This window comes from Leuciscus leuciscus (assembly GCF_965113295.1).
Source record: "Leuciscus leuciscus genome assembly, chromosome: 7".
Lineage (NCBI taxonomy): Eukaryota > Metazoa > Chordata > Actinopteri > Cypriniformes > Leuciscidae > Leuciscus > Leuciscus leuciscus.
This window is the reverse complement of record NC_138731.1, coordinates 24,293,965-24,304,416: the sequence shown is the minus strand read 5'-3', so window position 1 is coordinate 24,304,416 and position 10,452 is coordinate 24,293,965. Positions and strand designations below refer to the sequence as shown.

The following is a 10,452-nucleotide window of genomic DNA, read 5'->3' as shown; positions in this document are numbered from 1 at the left end:
GGCCTACATCATAAAAATTGTCCATTTATTTATACGTAAATTCTACGTTCCTTTTCAAGAAAATGCTCTGTGACTTGACCAGTGTCCTCTCAATGGCCAGCAGAGTTAAATATAATTGTATAAATGTAATAATATAATAAAGGTATAAATAATCATATAATAAAGTATAATAATACTACTAATAATAATATATATTTTTAATTATTTTAAGAATTATTTTTTTAATTATTACTAATAATAATATAAAAAATATAATAAGTAATAATATAATAAAGGTATAAATGTATAATTGTGTGAAATGTATTATGGAAATTGGCTAGCAATTTCGACAAGCAAATACCAAGAAATAGGTTGCTGCAGTTTGTCTTTCGACTATACTTGAAAAATCCGCGATGGGACGGAGCTCGAATAGCTTTAGCATAAGCGACTTTTTATTGTATGAAATCGCTGTCAATCAAAAGGAGATGCAGCCTTTTGACAGACCCTCCAGTCATCACGCAGAAGCCCGGAGTCCAGGCCAGCCCACTCCTCATTCACCCCCAGAGACGCTGAGTGTCCATGGGCGGGACATAATCGCAGCATTTATCCAATGACCGTCTAGTTTCGAAGCACTGAAAAAAACTGTTCAAAGCAGCCCCACTGAAGTCAATTCGCTCCGTGCACAATATGGTGACCGTTGACGTTTGACCTTGAGTGTGTGGGCCAGTACTTCCGGTGAAAACTTCCGGTGATCTGACAGCGAGAGCGAGAGACAACAGCGACAGAGTTCCATTGCCAGAGATAATTTTTCACAATGAGTGTTTTTAGGATTCAAGAGAGGCGACTTGCCTTTCAGAGGGTGACAGCCTCAGCACTTCATTGTTGTGTGCCGTTATGTACCGTTTCGTCACATTACAACAAAGAAGTCAGCTTTCATGCATTCCCCGTTGATGCTGCGGTACGGGCTGAGGGGATACAGAAGATCCGGAGGGATGACTTCAACCCGACCAAATTTTTAAATGCATATCATTTTCAGTGTATTTCACCTGTGCGTTTGCAGAGAGCGCGGGCGGGAATAGAGATATACACTAGCTGTCGCATTGGCTACGGTTTCGCAGTAGCCAATGCGACATCTAGTGTATATATCTATACCCTCTCAGATAATTTGGACGCAGCTGTGTTCAAGAGGTAAAAACGATATAAATACTGTTCGTTTTCTCACACAAACCGCTCGTTTCGTGTCTTGGGCCATCAATGTGTACTTACGATGGGGAATTGTTTAATTTGGACGATGGGGAATTGTTTTAATTTGGACTCTGTGCATGCTCTTTGAGACAGTGACCATCGACCTGCATTATATGACTGACAGACAAGAACGGTTTGACCTTAAAATATCAAAATTGAAACTACTGCGGAAAAAGACACGTACATCTTGGATGCCCTTGAGGTAAGCTAAAACATACCAAAATTAAATTTCAAAGTGAACTATCCCTTTAAAGAAATCCCCACTGCTTCATATCACCCCTTACAGTGTTTTTTTTTCTTCACATCACAAGCATACTTATAGTACTCATTTAAGCAAGAGCTTAAACTCTTGCCGTTCCTATTATTGCTCAGATTACAAATACTTATGTCAGAAATTGTCACACGTATGTTCTTGAGGCAGACTGACAGTAGCCACTATACCGAGTAATGACTAACAAACATACTATTCAAACAAACATCAGATTCCATTTGAAACAACCTGCTAATGCAACTTTTCTGTGTCCATCCAGAAAGATTGAACTTTTGGACATTGGTTTTTTTTCAAATGAAATGCTTTATTTATTTGTCTTTTGTTGGCAGAGTCTGTCATTAGAAAGAATTATGCCATTGTACAGCATCAACTAATACAGCAGCAATTAACTTGTCTCACTAATCCTGTTTAAATCAAACTACTCACATACCACATGGTTTTCTGACTCATGGCCTATTGTTCCTTTTGAACTCTTTTAAATAACCATCTTCCTAGTTGGTTTGTTCTACATAAAGCCTTTGATTTCGGCATAATGTATAATAATGTCTCTCATGTTGTGTGTTAGCAAACTGCTAGTCACTTACCTATTAATGCCCAAAATGTTCATATTGTTATGGCACTCCAGTTCTGCATGTGTATGAAGTTTACAGTCTAGGAAAAAGCATTTAACAACACAAGATTAATATTTTTTCTTTTATGAACCTTCATCTTTTGGTCCATATGTTGTCATATGTCAGACAACACAGGCCTCTGAAACAGAACAAATGAACACTAGGTGGCGATAGTAAGCAAATAAAGACATTTTTAGAAAGATTTTGAGCACATACACAAAATCTTGATGCACAGCACACAACCCTACTTATCAACGTTTCTTCAGGGACTACAAGCTTTAACCAAAGTCTGGTTAAATCTTAATAACAATTTTTCCTCTATGATGATAACCTCATAAAAGCAATGTTCAGGGAAAAGTTTACATGAGATAAACGAAAAGTATTAGCATTGCAGTAAAAGTTGCCTAAGATCGACTGTAGTGATGTGCTTTTATTCATGTGACAGCTCTCATCTCACATAATTTGGCTGCTGTCACTCATGTTTTAAAGCATTTCTTTGAGGACCAATCGTAAAAGTGTGGCTGTTTTTGAGATCTTGTATTATTTACCAAATGTATCTCACTGGAGATTACATATCTAAGACAGGATTTAAAATGGAAAATAGCCTATATTATTTTAAAAGCTTGTTTTATATGACTTTTAAACAATTTTTGCTTTACTTAAACCAAATCGTACAAATGTTGTTGTTTTTTTTAAGTTGGTTGGTAAAACCAGATGGTTTTTCAAGTGAATTGCTTTTTGCTACACTCTTAAAAATTGCCATCTAGATTCCATGATGAACCTTTAACATTTATGTAATATTTTCATTTCACCAAAGGTTCTATAGGGGTAAAATATTATTTAGGTTTTTAAAATGTTCTTTTAAGAAATGTTCACTGAAAGGTCCTTTGTGGAATCAAAAATGGTTCTTCTGTGGAATTGCTGCGAAAATCCCCTTTTGAAACCTTTTTTTAACTTGTGTGAAGTCATTTGTACCCTTCCTGTGTGGGTGTGTATAGTTGCTGTATGTCTTACCTTGTCACTGAAGCTCTTGATTTGCTCCTGAGATGTGTACGGTGTTTCCCTGGCTCATGTGTTCAGGTAGGATTGTACAACAGTGGCTCAACCCTCTGCCTCCGGGCTGCTGCCCACACAGGCAGGCACACACACACACACACACACACACACACACACACGCACACACACTAAGAGTCACTAAGCCCTACAGTCAGCACTAGCCCAGTCCTCGTATTGTACAGGGGTGAAAAAGGGACCAGAAACAACTTTTTGTTTCAATTGAATGCTTGGAGTGAGGGTCACTGGCATTTCATCAATGTGCTTTTGTGTGTTCTGACTTTCTTTCTGAATATTTTTCTGAATCTAGCCTACGAATAAATACTATTGTTGGCTCTGTGACGAATTGCTTTCCATGTTCCTCATTTGTAAGTAACAATATACTATTTTAGTTATTGTGAGTACAGTTTTACAACAATGAGGATTTTATGCCACCACTTGATTCAGTGACTTTTTTTTTTTTTTTTTTTTTAAAGAGAGAGAAAAAAGAAAGATACAAATAATAGATACATTTATTTAATAATTAAATAATAACGGAGAAGATACACTAGCGTTAAAATGTTTGGGGTCTGTATATGTATAAAATGCAATGTATTCCTGTGATGCCAAAGCTGAATTTTCAGCGTCATTACTCCAGACTTCAGTGTCACGTGATCCTTCAGAAATCATTCTAATGTGCTGATTTGCTGCTCAAGAATAATTTCTAATAATTATCAATGTTAAAAACAGTTGTGCTGCTTTTTATTTCAGTGATAGTAAGTTTTTAAAGGACAAGTTCGGTATTTTACACTTAAAGCCCTGTTTTCAGATCGTTTCTGATGAAATACAATGGTTAAGATTTAAATTTGGACAAATGCTGCTGGCCCGAGAATTTTCGGTTTCTGTGGTAGCACCCCCCCCCACCACCACCTCCATAATGGTTGCATAGGTGCACTGGAATAATCCTTCCTAAAACGCATTAAACTTTCGTTTACAAAGACGTGAAACTCACCGAGTGGTCAGGGGTGTTCACTGATATGCTATTGCTCACACAAAAATCGCTGCAAAAGATGCTTTCCAACAGGTTTTATCGTAGTTTTTGTCCAACTCCATTGACTTGTATTGGATGAAAAACTATGATAAAACCTGTTGGAAAGCATCTTTTGCAGCGATTTTTGTGTGAGCAATAGCATATCAGTGAACACCCCTGACCACTCGGTGAGTTTCACGTCTTTGTAAACGAAAGTTTAATGCGTTTTAGGAAGGATTATTCCAGTGCACCTATGCAGCCATTGTGGAGGTGGGGGGGGGGGGGGGGGGGGGGGGGGGGTGTGCTACCACAGAAACCGAAAATTCTCGGGCCAGCAGCATTTGTCCAAATTTCAATCTTAACCATTGTATTTCATCAGAAACGATCTGAAAACAGGGCTTTAAGTGTAAAATACCGAACTTGTCCTTTAAGGATTCTTCGATGAATATAAAGTTGAAAAGAACAGCATTTATTTGAAATAGAAATCTTTTGGAACACAGTCTTTACTGTCACCTTTGATCAATTTAATGCATACGTGGTGAATAAAAGTATTATTTTCTGTAAATGTTTGAATACAATGTATTATAAAGTGTTACAAATAAAGCTTTATAAAGAGACTATAAAAGGTGGAAAGTCCCCATGTTAGAGGAAAGTATCAGTGTCTGAACTCACCATGAACGAAACAAAACTCCACTTAACGCCATTCATGCCATGCATGTGCTAACACTAAAATCAGATTCTCCCTCTATTTCATTACCTCTTTATTCCACTTACTGAATTTAAATCAAATTACAATATTGACACACAGCATTTCAGTGAGTGTGCGTTTTTATTTTGGCTTAGCAGAGAGAGTTTTGAGGGCCAGGCTCTTTGAAAGCAGAAGAGGTTTTACTGAGGTGTTAATTGTGTTAATCCACAGATGGCTCTGATGTTAATCATATCTTTCCATCTCTTTCTTCTTGGTTTCTCTACTCTGCTTCAAACACACAACCTCTCAGTTCAACCCCTCTCTCTTTCTTCCTCCCTCTCTCTTAAATTTGAAGTGAGATCTGGGTGGAAAACCTTTTTCACATGCTGCTGCTGCTGCTGCTGTCTGTGCCCCTGGGCTACTACACCGTTAGCCCACAACATATGTGTTAGATTGAGCAGAGAGTTCTCCTGCCCTGGTCACAATCTTTTGTCTTCACCTCAGCGCTCGCTTTCTCAATCTCTCCTTCCATCTCTCTCTAGGTCTAGTGGTTGAGTTCAGTTTGAAGAGTTAATGTTTTTTTTCTCTTCTCTGTCCTTTCGTTTCACATCTTTGTGAATCAAAACAGCGCCTACTGCTCGTCACAATACAGCCTCCAGATCAAAAACACCCTCCTCTGTCTGTCAAACACAGTTTGAGTTCATCACACATGGATCTTCACCACACATTATTGAATGTATGACTGTGTTTATGCATGTATGAAAGGGAGAACGAGGTCAAATGGTCAGACGCTCTTTTTCAGAACTTAAATCTGTAGAAAAACGGATAATGTCATGGCAGAAAAGTATCTTTTCAGTTAAGTTTATGGGCATTTCCTTCAACACAATGCAATGCGTAATTCAAAATACAGGTAAAACACGTGGAAAATCAATACAAAAAAATCCTTCATATTAACACGGTACATTGGATAACACTTAATAATACGATGTGCTAACTGTGGCGTCTGGGGTCTCTTGCCTCTGTCACTTCACTGTCTGAGAATTCAGAGCAAACTCACTAATAAAACCCCTCCTATTCTTCTTAATTTGTCAATGTCAATCTCCGTCACCCTAATGTCGTTATTTCTCTGGATCTTTCTTTCTCTTTCTTTGTAGGCCTGAGACAGCTCATAAATCTGAAGTTCAGACTGATTGATGGATATATAATTGTCTGGTGTTTTTGCATGTGAGAGGATACAGAAACGCAAGGGAAAGTGCACACTCAGCACATTTTACATTGATGATTTACCCCGAGACATTACTTATTCCATTTTATTTTTGAAGATAAATGGATTACAGGCATGGAAATCAAGGGAAACCACCACCAAAAATGATACTTTGATGGCTTCAGTTGTGACGATCCTGCTTGCAGTATAACATTTGAGCCCGTTTCCACAGACAAGGCTAAGCCTAGTCCCAGTCTAAAATGCATGTTTGAGACATTTTAACTGAAAGCAACTTGCTCTGAGATCTCTAAATATGACAGTGTCATATATTATAAAAGCTAAACTGAGGACTAATCCTGGCTTAACTCAAGCCCAGTCTGTGAAACCAGGTCTTGGTGTATTTCATTATATCCTACGGGCCTAGTTAAATTTTGAGAATTCACTGTCTGAATGGTGAACTAATAGCTAACATCAAGACACTTGCATGTGAAGAAAACACTTCCTGCTACTCCAAAACAACAGAATATACAGTTACAGAAAGGTATAACATCTAAAATAGTGACAGTTAATGTATTCTAGCAGTGTTTATGCCATATATATTGTGCAAAACCACTTTTATTACTGATGGTCATTTGATTTTACAATTAGCAGCCATAAATTTGTTCAGACTAAGAATTTATTCTAACCCTAATATTTTTTTCATATTAAGTATTTGTCATACTCACACACAGAAGAGTATTATGGTTTATAGGCTTCGAATATACCCATTAAAAATTGTAAAAAAAAATATTTCAGACTCTGTTATACTGTATTCTGCTTTGTCATACATATATGACACATTCATAAACACGTGCTAAATAACCTACAGTCTCAACTGCTTACTTTAAAATGTTTAAAACGTGTACAAGACATTGACATGTTTAATTACTGTACTGTAAGTCTCTGCTGTTTAGAAAGTAATTGTGGTGGTTCAGCACTCTGGATAGCTCAGAACATGGGCTTTTAATCTGGATTTAACACTCCCTTGAACCTCCTCACTAACCAATGTAGCGCTTTCATCTAATTAATAATAATGAAAAAATACGAAGAAAATGTACACTGTTAGACTTTTCTGTAATTTCTACAGTTATTTACTTTAAATCCCCCAGTATTATACTGCTATTTCTCTTTACAGTAAATAACTGTGGTTCCCATTGCATCATGGGAATTTTCTGTGACGTCTAACACCACATACAGAGACTTACTGTATTTTTTTTAATTTGCTGTATACTACTGTATTTGTCTAACACCACATACAGAGACTTACTGTATTTTTTAAATTTGCTGTATACTACTGTATTTGACGTAACGGCCTCTCTGGCTGGCACCATTCCATCGCGCTTTTTATTTCCTAATTTTTGCCTTACACCGCATGTCTACAACGCTATAATACCCAGAGGCTGTCTATATTGGACACATTGAAGCGACCGGACCTTTAATACAAAATGCAAACCTGTTTGTCCCTTGTCAGAAATAGCGCGAGCGCTTGGACTCGGAGTACCGTACGTCAGAAATATAATGGCCGTGGCCCACAGCGCATCACTACACTGTCTGGGATTTATCGTGACTCAAGTCGCGCCAGAGCATCCAGTGTAATATCAGTGGGGTCTGTCTTTTGTTGGTTCGCGCCGTTCGTGTCTGGCCCGGGGAAGAGACGGAATTCACTTCACCGAGAGAGAGATCAGCAACCAAGGTAAAAAATAATAATAAAATAAAAATAAATTTTGTGTGTGTTGACAGGATTGTGCCCAGTTTAACCTATGTTAACGTTAGCCTAACGTCGTCAACATGGCGGTAACGAACTTTACCGCGGTAAACTGAGCTAACGTTTCATTTTACACACTTTGTTAGATTATTGAATTGTCGATTATTGAATTGTCTTTATAAAATATGCCAACGAGCAACGCGTTTACATTAACAATAAATGTGAATCAACTAATGTGAAATTCTGTTTTGGTTGTAGATAATGTTAGCCTACTGATGAGAACCTTTATAGTTTTAGCATTAGTATGCAAACTATAACATATTATAGTTTTTTTTAAAATGTAATTTAATATTTACTTCCATTTTTATATGTGTTTAAAGGCAACTGCAACAAAGCGCCAATTCACGCCAGTGACTTATAGCAAGATTCCGGAGGTAGGCCATTTGAGATATATTTTGAGATAAGTTTGCTGAAATGATTAGCAATATGTGAAAAGTGCTTTGGCACTGGTGCAGACTAGGTAGCTTACAATATCTTATAAAATCTCTATAAAATTGGCTAACTTTATATCAAATAAGTGACCTTTGCATCATGTCTAACTTTATATTTATTACACAGCAAATGAAACAATCAGAAGATGGACCATTGTCTTTGTTCAGTCTCACCAGATTAAATGTATCCAGGTAAGCACTGCAGTAAAACTCTCACTAATTCATTCATACCAAATCTAGCATTCTAAACAACTTAAGTTTATATTTTTGCATTATTTTGATATTTTATTAGGCAGAAGACTCTACCATTGCAGTCCCACCTGACTAGGAAGGTCCTAATATCAGCACACAGGTGGGTTAACTACTGTAGGAAGGAGAACAATCATCACACAGTGATTTCTTGCATGTGTCTTACTGTGTGTTTGTCTCAAACAGGAACCCCTTCACTGCAGACAAGCTGACATGGGCTAAAATCATCGATTTCAGTCTTTCTTTCTATGGATCTCAGCATTTTTGGACAGAATTTAGGATTTGTAAGTATTAAAATTTAATCTGGCATAATTTAATTTAGTTATTTTGTATGCTATTTATTGACAAAAGCTGTTTACAAATATATATTCTTAAGTTTTTGTGAAAATAATAATAAAAATTTACACACGCATGCAGACCAGGGAACATTCTGATGTTGTCAATCAAGTTCTGAACAGGAACCAATCTTTGGAGAAGTTCATTTATTCGCAAAGGTGGACAAAAACATTGCGTTGGCTTTTTAAAGATTATTTTGATGATGACTTTTACTCCTATGTTGTAGAAAAGATGGAGGGGTAGACAGTCAGACATTGATAATAATAAGAAATGTTTCTTGAGCATCAAAGAGACTTCTTTCAAAAACATTAAGACTTAAATACTTCTTTTGGCCACCAGTGTACATGAATCCAACACATTTTTGTAAATAAGTAAAATTATTTTGAAGGTGGGGTTATATGTCATGTATTGTGAAAAGAACTGTGTTTTGCCCTGTGTTTGACATTTCCTTTTTAACTGCTTAAAAATGTATTTATATTCTGCAGTTTTATTAACGTAATGGTTGATATTTCATTATAATACTTGTATAAACTAAACAACCAATGACTCTACATTCATTTAGTCAAATGCTAATGTTTTGTTTATGGTTTTATGTATGTTTTTAAAAATGTGTGCAGTGAAGGACAGCACATAATGTGTTAATTTAACACCTTTACACATCTTTGTGCTAACCTTTCTGACATATTTACTTTGTTAAAATCATTAACACAATGAATGAGTTAAAATTAACACAAAAAATGTTATCCCTGAACTCACCCATTAATGGTCGTTCTCCTACAAATAAAAATAATTACAGTAGTGTACTGATTAGCTTCGTTTTTACAGTAATGCACTGTATTACACAATTACAGTACCGTGTACTGTAAAACTGAAATACGGTTTGGTACTGTAACTCTTAATTACAGCAACAGTAAGTTACTGTAAAAAACCCTTGAAAAGTCTAACAGTGTATCACCTTATTTTTAATAACGTCTTTAATTTTAGCAGTTCTGTAAAATGGTATCTGAAGCTGCGGTCTGCAGGGTCTCCGTACTTTAATTTTACAAGTGGAAATATTTGTATCTGAACTCTTAAATGAGCTGTTTAGTTGTACTTTGTGAAGTTGTATAAATACCACACCAACATTCTAACAAACTGCATCTAAAGCCAATTCATATGAGAGCACCATCTGACCAATCCAAATCTCCTTCATAACTTTGGATCAATTTCATATAGATGTTTCTCCACACTGGCAGAATTGTTATGGCCCAGGTACGTACCAATCACCCAAAAATCTAAATGAGTTCAAGCACCTTGATTATGTTAAACTAAATCATGGATATTTGTTCTAACTGATGCGCTCATTTTCCCTACTAAGTAATACTCATACACTAAGAAAAGGAGAGTGGAAAAATTGAGTGCTCATTTAGATTCAGCTGCTATCCTGAGTAATTTGGAAAGGATCCTTAAACTAGTGTTGGTTTCCAGTTACAGAGCAGCAAAAATGAGAATGATGTCAGATTGACTTCTCTTGTTGGGACTCTCCTCTTCTGTCCTGTGACGGACCTTAGTCTCAGTGTCCACATCTAATCA

The 10,452-nt window shown here is 36.5% G+C and overlaps 1 long non-coding RNA gene across 1 annotated transcript; it reads left to right on the top strand.

The window, feature by feature from the left end:
- The first annotated feature begins 7,661 nt into the window (after nt 1-7,661).
- Nucleotides 7,662-8,830, top strand: LOC309502279. Its single transcript, XR_014207224.1, has 3 exons — nt 7,662-7,792; nt 8,185-8,238; nt 8,423-8,830. It is a non-coding gene; the product is annotated as an uncharacterized lncRNA (long non-coding RNA).
- Nucleotides 8,831-10,452: the final 1,622 nt, after the last annotated feature.